We start from the raw sequence: 14,775 nt of genomic DNA, 5'->3' as shown, positions 1-14,775 counted from the left end.
AATGCTCCTGAATGCTCCTGCTGTGTGTTGATTAAGTCACGTACTCGTCGCCCACTTATGTGGCTCAGGGTTCAGGTCCTATTCAGCGGCGGGATTTATGTGACGACCCCCAGAGCAACCTGTTGTTGACGCCTCCGCTCCTCCGCTCCTCCACTCTTCCACTTTAGTTTTAATGGACAACTCGGGGCAGGTGAGTGGTGGCTGGGGGTAATTGATGGACCAGTCGTCTCATCGCCTGGTTAGCCTCCAGATTTCAGTTCATGCACGTTTGCCCCAGCCTTTTGTCCTCTGGGTCTGGGTGGCGTGGCCCTTTGTTTGTCTTTTGATGGCCTTAAAAAATACTCTCCCCTTCTCCTTCTCCTATAGCAGTTAATCCTCGCTCTTCTCCAGAGACTGCCTCCAGTCTGTTTCCAGTTTCCAGCCTGCAACAAAAAAACAAGAGAAAAAGTTAGTATTTGATGGCGGATTAGCTGCTAGTCAAATGGAACAAAATGGAAAGTTTAGACGCAACTTTGCCACATTGCCACTTGAGTCTAATGGCCGGCTGCTATTAGGGGAATCGCTTCGAAATTCTAGATGGCCTCTGCTTGGGCATGGCCCTCAGCCCTCAGCCATTTACGGGGTGGGGGGTGGTGGGTGGTGTTAGGAGAACTCACGACTCCCATATCAGATGCTTAAAAATTAATGCCTTGGTGGAAAGTTTTCCAGGGGCTTTCATGATGGGATTACTAATGAAATGATGACAATTTTCAGAGACTTTCAGACTCTGGGAAATGCAATAAACATTCATTGCTCAATCCCATTTCAATCTGTAAGCCTTCCCCTCAAACAGATTTCTATAGGTTTAAGCTGCTCTTTCAATTCCCAAAACTCTTTCAAATGGAATTTATTTGCGGGGCAATAAATTCGCTGAATCTCTTGAAAATCTCGACCCAAAATGCGGAATGGAAATATATTTAAATCTTTGAATGGGACACAAATTTATGACCCCGCAACACCCAAAAGTGATGAGGGGGGGTGAAAGTGGGTCAAAGGAAAGCCTGGGGCAAAGGTGAGGATGAGGATTCCTGCTGACGTCAAATGCAAATGGGAATCGGGAGCCACGACTGCATTTTCCGAGCAGAGTAGAGCGGAAAATATTTAAAATGAAAGTGCGGTGCGGTACGGTGCGGTGCGGGGGAGCCCGAGAGTGAAACAACGTTGCCATTCATGCGCATTTGCATTGAAATGGCCCTCGACATTTGCATGGAATCACTTTCGGCATTTGCCACGTGCCGCATGCTGCAGTATCCACCCACAACCGCTTCACCACCCCCACACCCCGCAGCATTGACTGGCACTAGCTTCAAGCCATTAAGATTGCCATCCCCCATCCACAGTATCCAATCCCATCCAGATCCTCTAGTAATAAGCCAGCTCCAAAGTGTGCCAACAGTTTTTACTCTTAACATGCCAAACCCGGTTCATTACACCACCCCCGAATTTCTGGGTACGATATGCTGTGATTGTGCTAATTTAGGCAATAGAGAGAGACAAGAGACTAGCGGAAAAATGTTCCTATTCGCCAGGCATTTCGTCCTAGAAAGACTCTTGATCTAAACTCTTCGAAAGGTGCTTATTGAATCTAAATAGATGCCCCACTACTCAACGGGTATCACATTGTCGAGACACCACACTATATCATTCTTTTGTATGTCTTGGCTTGGATATTCTGATGGTGTCCTGCCATTGTCCTTTGTTTGCAGTTGGGCACCTTGACCGCCATTGACGTTGCATGCAACCTGCACTTGTTTGTTCTGCTCAGCTCTGCCCCACGTCCTCCTTGCTGGCATAAACAATGGTGCTTTGAATAAAACACAAGACTAAGAGCAACAACCATGACGGCAAAAGCCAAGAGGCAGCACCCCAGCAACATCATAGGACTTTATAACGCACTCGTTTGCAATTTCAAATTGGGTAATAAATTCCTGAACTCCTTTTGTGTGTGTGTGTGTGTGTGTGTGGAAATTGCTTTGTTCGCGCCAGCTTTTTGTGGGCGTCTGTTGGTGTGTCCCTGGTCTCTGGTCGCTGGTCCCTGCCTCTCTCGCAACTTTGCTTAGTTGCTGTTGTAAATTTAATGTCAACACTAAAGATTAAGAGTTTAATGCGCACTTTGGTTAACAAATTTTTTTGTTTGTTTTTATAGCCCGTAGTCGCAAAGGAGGGTTGGTAGGGGCAAAGGGGGCTGCACTTCTGACTGCCATAAATCGAAAATTAAGTTGGAAACTCGAAACAACTGAGATTATCAGCTTAGTTGAGAGACAGGACGGACAGGACAGGGCATTATGCAGTAGAATTAACTAGATAAAATGTTGCGGCAAATGGAATTTAAAAGCGAATTCAAGGACCCTGAAGGGATTGGCATTGAATCGGGAGTATTGGTAGTATATACTCAATGAAATAATAATAATAATTAAAATATCATATGGAGGGCTAAGAAGATCAAAAGAAAAGGCATTAACGAATGTAGCTCTTGCAGAATTGTGCACTTAAAAGGACTAAGTGACTGTACTTCAATTAACCATAAATTTATTTCAGAGCACTCTTATGCACTGTTCTCCACTCACTCAATCAATCAAAAGACTCTGATTGAATCCAAAGCATACCTAATGAACATCAAAGCATCATTAAAATTCTATGAACAAGGCACACCATCGGAAAAAACAACTTAAATTTCTTTCATCAACAAAGTAGACTGCGATTTCATGTATAATTCATGACCAACTTGGTCGGAAATTGCACGAATACGAATAAGAGTGTACGAGTACATGACTCCAACATACCATTTACGAGTAAGTAATCGCGTGGATGTGAATGTGGATGTGGGTGCCGTGCCATGTGGGAATTTCCCACAACTTCATGCACAATGCAAATAACTCTCTGCTTCTCGCTAAAATGAAAACAATTAGATGCAATTAAAGCCATGCAAATGATGCATTTGCCAAAGCGTTTAGCTGCCGCAAAGCGGCTCAATGAGGCCCCTTCACCCTTTCCCTTCCCCACTCCCACTCCCACGCCCCTTGGTCAGGACAATGCCTGTCCGTCAGGCAAATCAACATTTGCATAATTTCCGCAGAGCAGCAGAGAGTAGATAGACGGTTCCCTAATACAGACAGCAGTAATTAGTGTGCGGGGCAAATTATGCTCGAGTGGTGGGTGCCTGGGTGCCTGGGTGGGTGGGGCATGTATGCTGTTCCGTGTTCCGTACAGCAGGTCACGCACATCCAAACGGAAATGAGCAGCGGAAATCGCGTCCATCATGGGCATACAAAATGGAGGAAAGCCTAGCCCTAGCCACATGCGGGATGATTATATTTCCCATGCATACATACGTATGTACGAGGTGAGGGTTGAATGGGGGTTTCAGTGGAAGGGACTGTATAGCATAAACAGCTATCCAGTAGAGGATTTCATTAAGGATAAAATGTAGCAGCAGCAGCAGCATCCCACGCACCACGCACTCCACGTACAATAAACTAATTAGTGAAAATGTCTACTGTGTGGCCGACACTCAAATTAAATGGTAAAATATTTATTTAAAATTGCAACCAGTGAATCAGCGCAATCAGAGGTAGAGAGCGAAGAGCTCTACTCATATTTCTCTTAATTAAAAATTGTGTGTGTACTTCTGCAGTCGTAGTTATTTTTAATTAAAGTGCACCACAAACGTGTTTTTGTTTGTTTTTGTGTTGGTGTTCGTGTTCGTGTCCGTGGCAGGAGAGATGAAGGCACCACGTCATTAGCCGTTAACTTGGGGACATGCAAATGACGGAGGCACAGAGCCTGCGGTTGCAACACCTGCCACAGCCCCAGCCACTGCCACTGCTCTGGAGGCCCCATGCTGACCATAAATAGACGTCGGGGGCCATGGACTTTGTAGTTGTGCACTTGGGCGGCACGTTTGAAATTACAGAATTAGTGGCCGACGCGTCGCCTGGGGCGGAGCGACACACTCTCTTCACACACATTGTGTGCCGAGTGTGTGCGCGCCATTTTGCAAGCGGAAGTACCGATTACATGATGTGCGTGCAACGATGGCAACCAGAGAGGAACGAAGGCGGGTAGCATGGGAGGTGCTCGGGTAAATTAACTTTGCGGCTACTTTATAGCTTTGTTGCTTTGTCGCTTTGTCACTGAGCTGGCCGTGTCAGCACCTTTAGTTTCGTGTTTTCAATTTGGCAAACTGCAACGCTGCATTTTGGACGCGACTTCATCAGCAGCGCTTAGCGGTGGCGGCCCCCACACCACACCACACCACACCACACATTTGTTCGCCGCACTTCTTGCCACACTTTCGCCCTTCCCGTTCCCGTTCCTGTTGTGCATTGGCAGGGCAGTCACGTAGCAGGAAGGAGCAGCCTCTACCGCAATGCTGTTGCACTTTATAAGCTTTCAACGATGCCTGCTTGCCTGCCTGCCTGCCTGCCTGCCTGCATGCCTGCTGCTGACGGTGGTGGCGTCGGGGCTCCCAAAAGACATTTTGCTTTTTTGGCTTCAAAGTGGAAAATGTGTTCAAGGAGAGCTAGAGAAAGAGAGGTGGAGGAGGAGTAGGAGGAGAAGGGCATGTGTGGCCTGGTGCTGACATCAAGTCCTTTCCTCCGCTTCTGCGGTAATTCAAATTTTACATTTCCCCCAAGAACATAACATGCCCCAACACGCCTCCACATACACACTTTGAAGTTCGAACAGCCTCCTGTACATTTCCCTAGACAATACTTTGTACTTGTTGCATAATAATTGCGCAAATTTCGGGGCATAATTGCAGGGCCAAGATGAAGATTGTGGCCTTAAACCATGTTACAAAATCGCACTAGAGGAGAAACCCTGAATAACGACTGCTGACTGCAGACTGCCGCCTGAGTGGGAAATGAGAGAGGACTTTGGCATGTAATCCTAGAATTGAAATTGTGCATTCTCGTACGAGTACAAGGACTCGTGCAAGTGCTATTCGGTTTTATCTAAAATGTTTACCTGCCCGCCAGGCCGCAAATGGGGGGAATGGGAATGCCATGACAATGGGGCTTGATGCCACTCACTCTTCCCCCCTGTTGCAAAATTTTCGTTTGAAAATGTTTTCTCAGCGAGTATCCATGCAAAAGGGGGAAATATTTTCCATAGCCAGACCATCGGCAGGCAGTTTTACAATTGCAAATTCCCATCAAACTCGAGTTCGAAACTCAATCAGGGCTAATGTAAAGGATCAGTGTGTTTGGTTTGTTCTGACAGATTGGAAGAGTGCAGCAAGCCAATGGAGAAGCACGATTCAAAGACAGCAGGACATGCATTCAGCCCCCTAGTATGTGCATTAATAGTTTCAGCTTTCCACGAGTAGAAATGCAACAAAGGAAATAATCCCCAATCCAGCAAAAAAGTCTCCTTCATATTTATTTGCTTTTATTGGCTTCGTTTCTGTTTATTTAAACTTGCATCAAATATTTATTTAAATATGTGCTTCACACACAATCGTTTGCTGTGCTGTGCTCAATATTCATAAGCCCATTTAAAGAAATATTTATTCAGTTGAAAGTTTAATTTAAATCCCAATAATCCCCTGGCATCCTCAAGCGGCTAACACTTTTGCTGGCCATTTGTGAAAAACCATAAAATTCAATTTAAATTCAATTCGATGAATGGCCACAACCGACACTCAACCGCTGACCTACCGAACATTCCTAGGTCAATATTGAAATGGAAATTTCAGCGGTTAGCCATGGAAAAGTCTCAGAAAAGTGTCAGCAGCAGCAGCAGCAGCAGCATCAGCGCTAGAGCCACGGAATGCAAGTCGATTTCACACCCACAAAAACATCATTAATATTTGTCGCCGGTGTAGGAATTTCCACAGTTTTTTGTTTCATGGTGCAGCAGCAATCTTGTCAAAGCTAAATAATTGAAAAAGTTTTCCCGCCCGGAGACAATCGCCGAGAGTGGAGTCGAGTCAGAGATGATGCTGCAGGGCATCTGCCTTTAATTAAAAGACATTCAACAGAGGATGCCAGAGCAAGGACCATAGCCAGAACGAGAACCAGAACAAGGACCACGATCACGACCAGAGTTGGAAAGGGAGCCAAAGCAAGAGCCCAAGTAAGAGCCAGAGGCTTGTGGTCTCTCGCAGTGTCTGTCCATTAATGCTACACAATAACCAATTTACCACTTAACTTTCAGTATTCTCCTAGACCTAGACGAGCGCACTTTCGAGATGAAATACCAGGCGCTCCGAGAGTAAGCGTAAGCCCCTTCTGACAGGACCTCTTGACTGCCTGCTTCAGCCCTGCGCCTGGGTGCAACAGGACAAGGCGCATAAATGTCAAGAATGTTGACTGAAAATAGTAGTCCACTGACAGAATAATGCAGCAGCGGCTCAGGCCCGTGTCCGTGCAGCCAGAGAGGAGTAAAGTGAATGCGACATGGCTGCCACTTGGTGCATTGTGTCCTGTTGCAGGACCAGCGCAGCGGCCTTTGTGGACGAGTTGCCACCTCGAATGGCACACTATTTGTGCACAGGAGGAGCTGTTGGAGAGTCTGGATTTGTGGATTCTAGGAATTGCTTTCTCTATTATAGCTAAAAGAGCTGGAAAAGATGGAAAGAGCGGGTAAGAGTGGAGTATCCTTAGGATAAGCATTTATATAAGAAAGTATCTACTAGAATCTACTACGTAAAATAAACACAGATTTAAATAGGATTTTGTACATTTTATAGCAGAGATTGATGTGAAATTGATTTAATTCCACTCGTGTGACACACGCAGATGACATCTTCCGTTGAGGTTTTCGGGCTTTCGGCTTGAAGTGGCAATTTAATGCCACTTTGTCTGGAGCCCCCCGGTGCTGCTGTGCTCCTCATGGTGTTTGTTGCTTCATTCTGCCATCGAAAATATACGAAATATACTAGGATTCCAACGAAACACGAAACAAGCCGCAATAATAACGTTCCTGCATAATTTGATAACACACGACAAGACACGACACGGCACACAGCGAAGAGTGCGTGGGAGAGCGGAATGAAGATGCTGGATGATGCCTCCTTCCTATCGTTTGATGGCCTCGAGATTGTCACATGGAAGAGTCAGCCACAGCCCCAGAGACAGGAGATGGAGAGTTGGAGAGGTGTGGGGGTAGTGGCATGCCAACACTCTGGCATTTGTGTTTGCTCAAGCTTAAGTGGCATTGGCTTTGGCTTTTGTGTGTTGGGGGATGGGTGGTGGGTGGTGCAGATGCTTCCGCTTCCTTTCAACTTGCCCCACAGTACACACCACACCTCAGCACCCTCATGGCCCCACCCCTCTATTGACAGTTGTTCTTAATGGCATCACAATATTTTGCCCGGTCCCGGTCTCGGTTCCGGTCCCGGCCCGGTCCCTGTGTCCGGGGCTATGTTTTAAGACAATTTATGCTTGATTGCATTGATTGATTAAGCACACACTTGTGCCCCGAGCAGGTCCTGGTCCTGGTCCAGAGCCTGGGCCCCGTCATTACAATCATTTTCAACTTTAATTAGCTCGTTCTTGTGGCGGAGCCGAGATGAATTTCAATTTTAGTCAGGGATACCCTTAATCGCGGGGGCCAGCATACAATTTTGCGGCTGGCTAACAGAAAACTTTCTAATTAAAACTTTGGCAAACACAAATATTGAATAATAAATTGTTTTACGCGGCAGTTAAAAGTTTTTCCCCACTAAAGGAGGGGTACATTTTGTAAAATTGTAAATTTGCTTTCAATTCGATTAGCGGAAACTTTCAGGGGCAATCCACCAAAGGATATCCCACGCAATGTCAATGTTCAAACACAAACTGGGATGAACAGGCTCCACTTAAATGGAATACATGGGAGCACAAAGGGCATTCTGTCGCAAAAAATATGACAGGACATAAAGCACATTAATTGCTTGACATCCAGCAAAAGAAAGAAAGTCTTTCGCTCTGGCTGTCGATTCGCGTTGAATGTATGACAGAGTCGCATTAATATTCAGCCCACGCTCGGGATAGGACTTCGAATCGGACATCGACACTGCGGCAGGGCAAGGACATGGACATGGCTTCATAAACCAAATCAAAGCCAGTCAACGGTTGTCATTTTTCACATGAAGCAAATTATCCTTGGACGTACGATACGAGTATGTGCAAATACGAGTATTCAGCCCCTCTCCATGGCAAAACTTTGATCTTTTATTCGAGTCCTGACTCAGCAGAAACAATGGGAAAAAGAAAAGCGCCTTGCTGTGATTTTCATGAATCACAAAACTGCTGCTGTCACGACCTCAGCTCATGGCCTTCTGCTAACCAAATCCAAGTCCGCTCCAAAATGAAAGCTAAATCGTTCGCTCGCAGTCCACCCTGCAGTCACTGAATGCAATCAAAGCTCAAATTAAATTTAAACTGATTCGAGTGCACAGGTAGGGAGTGAGAGAGTGAGAGAGAGAGAGCCAGGGGAAGGATGACCTGAATGTGTATGTGCCTAACCGAGTGTGTGGCTGCTACCTGGTGGATGAGCCCCTGACGATAATCTTGTTGTGGCAGCTGTAGTTTTACGGCTCACTTGACCCTAATTCCTGGCCATTGTCTCTGGCCAACGAGTGTTGAATGGATGGCATTGGCCAGAATCAAGTGAGCAATTAAGTGAGCAAAACAAAAGGTTCTTTCATCGGAAAGATCTTTCACATTGGAGAGCAATCATGAGCGTTATTCAAAGGTAGACATTTCTTGCAACTCCATGTACATTTCGTATATTCATATTCATTCAATCAATGCCGCAGTGACTCAACCCTCCGGGCTATAGACATTGAAATGCCATTAGCGCGTCCACCACGGGGCCACGTCCAAGAAAATCTGCTCCTGAGAACCGCAACAGCTGCGGTCAAAACGTGAAAAGGACACAGTGCACGACACGCCAGAACCGAACCGCAACGAATTGTTGTGTGCCCCAATTCGACCGCAGTGTTACAAACTAATTAAAGTCTTACCTTCTGCCCCTATCCCCCTTTTTACTCTCGCTGAACATTTGAATAAAACATTTCCCTTTTTTTTTTTGCCGATTTGTGGCATTACTCATACGCCGCGTAGCACGGGGTTTGGCAATCGTCGGCATGCGAGCACACTTGTGGCTCATAAATACTTAATTTTATGCCAGCATAATGAAATGCTTTCTCCATTGTTCGTCTGAGTTCAAATTGGAAAGTTTTTTCGGTCGCCCTTGTGCCCCCTGAACTTTCGGCCGCTAAATGCTGTTTTAGCTTATGCCACAAACTTTGGGCTTACTGCCTCTCATGGGGGAGCACTGGTGGGGCGGCAGCGACAGCGGCAGGCCCCTAAGTGGCAAGTGGCTGTAGTTTTTCATTAATTAAACACTTGGGCCACCACACCACCCACTCGGAACTGACATTTTCACTGGCATTTTGCTTTTTCTGGCTGCCACTCGCTGTTCGCTTCGCTGTTTGCTCCCGCTGCTGCTGCTGCTGTTCCTGTTGCTACAGCCTTCATCGGATTAGTGTGTTGCACTCTCTTTTGGGGCAGGACCACCTCTTCGAGGGGGCACTTATGGTCTCGGTGGCTTGGCGGACGCCAAGTGTAAATTGAATTGTTGATTTCGGGTCTTACTGTGGCGTTTTCGGTTTTCGGTTTGGGGTTCTTGGTCTGGCCGGTTGCCTGCTCCGTTTATCGATTTACCATTTGGCTGGCGCTTTATCCCCGGCTATTTTTATACAAATAATGACTCTGAATTGTCGCTAAAATGTTTATAATGTTCATGCTGTAAATGTAAATTGCTTTACCAGACACACACACACACACTCATACTCATACTACACATTGATTCATTCACTTCCATGCCACAGAGAAATTGTGGCCGCCCCGAGATAAGCTCCTCATTTAATGAAACTTTTTTATTACTTCCTGACACTCCACTGAGCCATGTATTTAAATTGCCCCTTCCAGTCGATCTTAATGCGATTTCGATTCTGAAACTGCAGCAGAGCTTATCGAATGTCTTGTTAATGTAATGGGCTGGTTATGTTCATCACAAATGCATTGGCTAAAGTCATTATGAAGAGCCATTGGACCACTCAAAGGACCAGTAAAAGCTTTTAACGCCTTGTCGAAATGAATGAATTGGGAAATCTGATGGATATAAATACATTTGAACAAATGTATATACATATGTACATATCTTCTCAACTAAAGAATCATTATATTAATTTAAAGCCAGATTAAATACAGATTTCCATTTAAAAATAATTTCAGAAACATAGAAATTTCTGCGGATTAATGTTTGAACAATTTACTCTATTAAATTCTATTAAAATCCACATTAAGCAATGGCTTCCATATAGTAGGTACTCTGCGAATATTATTTTCCATTTAAGCAAAGTTCTCTTCAATTTTTCTCTTTCTGTCAGTCAATTAGAAAGCTGAATCAGAATGTTCTGGAGTACTGTAAAATATTTATACATCCTTTGAAATAAAAGAAAGAAAAAAATTCGTTTCCATATTACAGCACTTTACCGATGCATGCCACATGAAAGTCAAAACAAAATTGGCAAGTCGGTTGAGTTTCCACCAAAAAGAAATATGTTTGCCATTTTGGCCAAGAGACCAAGTTACCAAGAATCCCATTAAATTCGCTCGCTCGATGTAACTTTGTATTATCCCAATGGCAGGACGAAAACGACACCCAAACTAGACCCAGAAAAGTCGCAAAAAGCGACAATCCTGTTGCGAGTGTGTGGGAATGGGAAAATACAGCTGAAAATACGAGAATTGCAGAAGAGCTCAATTTTTTTTTATGATTTTTTTCAGAGCGAGTGTTGAATTTATGGCATCTGTAAAAAGTGTCGCATGTTTCCAAAAAATCTCTACGGAAGATACAGATACATGCTAGATTTCTGTGGGACCATCTGCAGCCAATAGGTAAAAAATGTTCCATGTAGCACGTACGATGAAATAACAAGCGAATTAATTAATTAATCGTTGGTTAAGTTTCGTGTTCGAGTGAAGCGACACATTAAGGACGCTTTCCCTGGTACGAGTGTGGAGGATGCTCTCTCCTGGTGGCCCCTGTGTGGGGATTTTATATACCAGTAGGTATGTATAACGGATGGACACGAAAACCGAAATCTAATTGACAGCCGTGATTTATGCATGTTAACACATTAATTGGACATTGAACAGAATGGAGGCCATCGAATGAATCAACTGAAAAGGTGTCCATGGCTGCGACAGGCCCGGGACAAGGAACAAGCAACAAGAAAAAAGGAATAGCAAGGACGATATCAAGTCAAGGTTCATTTAATGGTCGACAAGGCCCCGGGGCAACAGTTTCTGCCAAAAGAATGTTAACCGAAAAGCAAAGAAAATCCCCGCCGCCGCCCAAAAGCAACCTTCATGGCCAACTGTGGGGCAAAGAATTTTCCGTAGTCGGGGCACGTGTATCTGTATGACTGTCTTCTCTGTGGATGAGTGTATGTGTGTGTATGCTGTTGGTTGAAAAAAGCTCAAAAGTAAATTTGCATGAATGGCAAATGATTCTTGGGGCGGCGCACAGCTAGTGACAACTCTCCAGGAATACCGATTTTCTCATTCGAATGTTGGCTTTAAGGTGCAGTGGGCTTTAAGCCCTAATCAAGTGGGTAAACCTTTACATTAATTGGCCATATTGCCTGACCTGATAAAGTAAAACTGAAACGCTGCCAATAAAACTAAAGAGCCAAAGATTAGCCGCAAAACAAAGAGCAAATGCAAAGCAGAACGGAACAGAAAAGCAGAAGAGCAGAAGAGCAGAAGAAACCGCAAAAATGCCAGAAAGCAAACAAGAAGCAACAAATGCACAAACATCCAGCCAGCAAAGGGACTTTTGCTTAACATTAAATTTGATTGAGATTAATAGCCAAATAAATGCTAAAGATTATTATGGCCGACTGCCAGCCGGCCTGCCATTAGCCATTGGGAAGCGGGGAAGGAAAGAAGGAATCCCAAAGAAACAGCCAAATTTCGGTGTTAATTTTATTTCTTGTTAGCGGGCAATCGCTGTGGGACCTGAACTTCTCACATACCGGGTCTCAAGGTAATGCAATTTCGTTCGAGCAAAATGATTTGCAGAGCAGTTAATTGTTGCGGGGGATCATTAGCATAAATCAGCAAACAAATATAACTGCCCCATAAATTGGCCATCTCAGTGGCAGAGAGCCTGAGTAAACAATTGTGTAATTTCATATTGGAACGGCTGCTGCCTGGCCAGAGCTGGCCAATTGCGATTTGAAATTTATGTGTCCAGCGGAAAGACAGCCCGAATGTGTGCTTGTCCAGGAGTCAGTGTGTCACTTGGACCTCCCAGTGGAACTCGACCACAGCGCCACCGTCACCGTCACCGTCACCGCACAACCCAATGAACTACGTTTGTCCTCAGCTGTCAGCTGGCTGCTGGCCAGTGGGTTAGTTTGTTTGCCCAGCTCTGGGCAGCTATTTATCATGCAACAAACTTACGTTTGTCATCTAACCCACATTTCCCCGGAGGGAGTGTCCCCAGTCCCAGTCCCAACACCCAGTCTTATTCCCTGGATCCCAGTCCCTGTCAGACCATTAACCGGAGCTACTTTATCCCCTTTTTTTGCAGCAGCAAGCGGCGAAACAATTTTTGCGTACATAAATTTAATTTATGAAAATCAATTGCACAAACTTTGGCGCAACTGCAGTGATGGTGATGTGCCGGTTCTAGCAGCCGAAAAGTATGCTACAGAAACAGACACGTACCCCAGCGGCGGCAAACAGTGCGTATGAGCAATGTGTCAACTATGAAGTTTTGGGTGGGTGTGTGTCTGCGCTATGTCGTGTGTGACATTTATGATTGATGCATGTGCTTGAGTTCCCCATTCCTTCCTTCGTTTCTCCCTGCTTCCCTCCATCCTCTGGATCCTGCCTTTGCAGGTTTTGCTGCTGCTTTCGTTTTTATGATTTCAATCAAGTCAAGTGGATTTGCATTCTTGTTTAAGTTTTCATGGCCTGCCCTCCATCGTACACTTCTCTCACTGTCATTATCGCCTCGCTGTGTCCGTGCTACATACTCTCTCTATCTCTCTCTCTCTCTCTGTGTGTGTGTGTGTGGCAAAGTGGGGACCCTTATCGGGCCGCGCGCATCTAAGTGGGTCAACAGCAGCGAGTGCCGCAACAATGGTCGCGCCCTCCTCTTGACCACGTTTTAATGGGCCCGTCAGTCGCGGCTGCTTATTAGCATTAATTGTGAATTAGAATTTGTTGTCAGATGTGCGTGACAATGGCTTTAATTCGCTTTAATTCAACTGTGCGTTGAGTTTCCTGCATCTATTTGAAGTTAATTTGAAGTAACTATTTAATACCCAGTTTTCCCCTTTTTAAACTAATTCAAATTTCCATATTATCGGTCAGCCATTCCATTCGTGATTTGCAGCTGGAAAAACAAAAGCCAGCAATTGGATAACGGAAACTTTGCTGGTTTCTCAACTCAACTCAACGTTTGGCTCTCGAGCAAATTAAATAAAACATATTTTAATAAATAAATTAAAAGCGAGCGAGGCAAATCTGCAGTGAAAACATTTTTGAGGCAAAGTTCGGTCGAAGTGAAAAGTTTCTGCGAATTTCCTGTTGCATGCCGATGGCATGCAGAGAGCTCTCCTTTTCTCCTTTTCCATCAAAGAAATAGTTTATGATGTCGGCAGGAGATCGCCGCCGGCGGTCATTTATCACGAGCAAACTTTTCAAAAGTGAAAATCCAAATAAATTTATATTAACAACGTCCCTGCCTGCCAGGAAGCGCTGGGAATGCGCTTACCCATTGGGCCGAAAGTTGTGTTGGAAAATTAATTTTATTTGAGGCCAAAAAGGCTCCCATTTAGTTGGACGGACAACACACCGCAAACTGACTTTCATTCGCACTTGATGCGGGCTAATTGAGGTTGACGTTTCTCGGGGTCCAGTCCATTTAATTGCAGTCAATTTGGGGGGGCCATACACCACACACCCTGCACTCCTACTCCCAGAAACACTTGCCACTTTGATGGCTGCAGATTAACCAAAGTTGCCTGCTGCCGACTGTGACTCAATTGCCTGGAAGCGGAAGCTCAGGCAGAAGCAGACGTGACTCGGCCGGAAGGCGGCGGAAGTGGGCCGACATTGACAGCCATTAAAGATATATGTATTTATTTCGCGTCATATACTTCGATATGTGGAGCATTATCGCCCGGCTCTAAGCAGGGGATACACTCAAAGATACATCGAACATCGAGCATCGAAGAGGCATAATAAAAAGCCATCGCAATACGTTTAAGTAAAAGGCAGTAAAGAAAGAGAATAACTTATGATGGCATGAAATTAAGTATGGGATCAATCATCAATCTAACTTCTTATGAAAACTATTATGGAACTCTGTCATGATCCACTTTATGGAAGTTCCATCTTCTATCGTATCGTATCGTATCGTATCTCATATTTCTTTCACGCTACTCTACTGGTGGTGCCCGTGCCCCCTGCCATATCCGTTACAAAAACTCCGTGTACAAGTTGTAACAACCTTCGCTTTAAAATGGCAGAACTTATGTATTGCACAACTGGCGCAAAACTTTTACAATGGCAATCCGGAAGCGAAACGAATCAGCGACGGCATTGGGGTGGGTGTGGGTGTGGGAGTGGACAGAAATAGGAACTGGCAGAGCACCAGCTGCTGGTTACGGGCTACTGCTACATGAACATGAACAGGAACAGCAGCAGGAACAAGCTG

General features: G+C 45.0%; 1 long non-coding RNA gene across 1 annotated transcript in view; it reads right to left on the bottom strand.

The window, feature by feature from the left end:
- LOC121404257 overlaps positions 1-14,775 on the bottom strand; it is a 29,128-nt gene continuing 14,353 nt past the window's right edge. Inside the window, exon 3 of the long non-coding RNA XR_005967848.1 lies at positions 1-422. This is a non-coding gene — a long non-coding RNA (uncharacterized LOC121404257). The remainder of the gene's footprint in view (positions 423-14,775) is intronic.

This window comes from Drosophila obscura, unplaced genomic scaffold (assembly GCF_018151105.1).
Source record: "Drosophila obscura isolate BZ-5 IFL unplaced genomic scaffold, ASM1815110v1 contig_192, whole genome shotgun sequence".
Taxonomy (NCBI): Eukaryota; Metazoa; Arthropoda; class Insecta; order Diptera; family Drosophilidae; genus Drosophila; species Drosophila obscura.
This window is presented reverse-complemented; position numbering and strand designations above follow the sequence as displayed.